We start from the raw sequence: 2,328 nt of genomic DNA, 5'->3' as shown, positions 1-2,328 counted from the left end.
ATGTTACATTTCTATTGAACAGTGTCAGTAAACACACAACAAATGTTCTTTAGATGCAGGAAAAGAAGAACCAAGTAAACTCTTGCCTCCTTCCAATGCAATTTTCTTTCAATAGAGATATTTTTGGAATAATGCAGATCTAATCATGTCACACATTCCCCAACAGAAACACTGAAAACATTTTATTGACCCACCTTTGTTCTTGTCATAAAATAACAAATCCCCAATTTGTTCTCTCAGGCTTAGCAGGGCTAAACTGACCTCCCCAGCCTAGTCTCAAACCAGCCACATTTGACACCTTTGGTTCCTTGACCAGGCACCATTCTTCCTGCCTCAGGGTCTTTTCACTGGAGGTTCCCCAATCAGTGATGCTCCCACTATTATCTCTTTTCCCTTTCAGACCTTTACTCAATCTTCACTGCCTCTGGGAAGACTTTCCTGCCTCCTAGAGAAGGGGATTTCCTCTCTTGACTGCCTACTCCTTCAAAGCATTCGCTATAGTTACAATTGCACATTTGTTAGTAATTCTTTGACTTGTGTCCTTTACCCTCACTAGACTGCAAACTCTTTGAGGAATTTGTCTGGTTTTGCTTACCACCATATCCTTCGCACCAATCATCACAGTGCTTCAAGCAATTAGGAAGTTAATAAATATTTGCTCGATGAACGAATGGATAAATAAATGATCTAGGCATCCTCTGCCCTAGACTATTGTGGAGAAATAGACAAATTCTTTACTCTCCTCTCTTCCTAATGAATATTGATCAAATATTCATTAACTCGCACAAAAAGCATCATTTTAGAACCCAGCACCTTCTCAGGGTTGACCCACTGCTCTTTCCTGGGTTAGAAAAGTTCATCATGGTCAGCCAGGAAGGGCTACATTCTAAATCGGTAAATAGGGAGACACCCTTAGCATTTAGCTGAGATCAAAGCAGCCCTATCAGTAAGTAACACGTTGGGAAGCCATTTCCGGGCCAGGTTGGGCAGATTTTCCCTGCTGACTAATCTCATTTAGGAGAGTTGGTTCTCAGTTCACAGTGCATTCTGTTTGAAGAGAGCAAGCTCCTTGGGCACTGACTGCTCTACCTGTTTTAGCTCATTTTAAACTAATTTTCAGTCTATGGAGTTATTAAAATGTTTCATTTGTATCCAGAGTATTGGGATGTAATTCAATTATTTTGCTTCCCTGCTGAAAAATGCATCTCTAGTTAAAACCTCCACTGCCACTGAGGCATGGTGCAAGTAGATAAGAGCATGGAGTCTAAAGGCAGACTGCCTCTGCTCACACCCTGACTCCACTTGCTGTGAGAACTTGGACACTATTTAACCAAACTACGCCTCAGTTTCCTCGTCTGTGAAGTGGGGGGGTGATGAATAGTACTTACCTCATAGAATAGGGCAGCAGAAGGATTAAATGAGATTAATAAAATGCTTAGGGTAGCATCTGGCACAGAGTGAGCACTCATTAGATGTTAATTGTTCTTAACAGAGCAATAAGTCTCTCTAAGTGGCTGCCCACCCAACTGCCTATGTTCACAGTGCGATTATTTCACCTCACACGTGATGTTTCACCAACATTGAATGCCCTGAAGTTTCTAATGCTTACCATATGTATTTGTTTAATTCAATTTCAGATCATACATATGTCAATTCAACCATTAATATAGATATCCCTGACTGACTTAACAATTTTTTGACTTTATGGTGATGCAAAAGTGATATGCATTCAGTAAAAACCATTCTTTGAATTTTGATCTTTTCTTCAGCTGGCACCATCTGGTAGGATCCTCTTTCATGTCACTGGGCAGTGGCAGGCAGCAAGCCACAACTCCCAGACAGCCGCACCATCACAAGGGCTACGATCCATACAACTTAGAACCATTTTGCTCCTATATAACCATTCTATTTTTCACTTTCAGTACTGTATCCAATAAATTTCATGAGATAGCCAACACTTCGGTTAAATGGTTTTGTTCAACTATAGGCTCATGTAGGTATTCAGAGCATGGTTAATGTGAGCAAAGCTAAGCTATGATGTCTGGTAGGCTAAGTGTATTAAATGCATTTATGATATTTAATGCATTAAAAATATGTATCAATTTACGATATTTTCAACTAATGATGGATTTATTGAGATGCAACTGCATTGTAATTTGAGGAAGGTTTGCACTCAATCCAGCTGCCACCTCCTCCAGGAGCCTACCCTGCTCGCCCTCACTTGCCCTGTTAGACGCCCGTCTTCTCTGTCTCCCTCTATCATTGCACTCCATTAGGCTATGATTATCTGTGAGCTTTCTTGCAGAGAAGACATGTATCTTCCTTATC

Source organism: Nyctereutes procyonoides, unplaced genomic scaffold (genome assembly GCF_905146905.1).
Source record: "Nyctereutes procyonoides isolate TBG_1078 unplaced genomic scaffold, NYPRO_anot_genome, whole genome shotgun sequence".
NCBI lineage: Eukaryota > Metazoa > Chordata > Mammalia > Carnivora > Canidae > Nyctereutes > Nyctereutes procyonoides.
The sequence above is the reverse complement of the archived record's forward strand: the minus strand, read 5'-3'. Positions refer to the sequence as shown.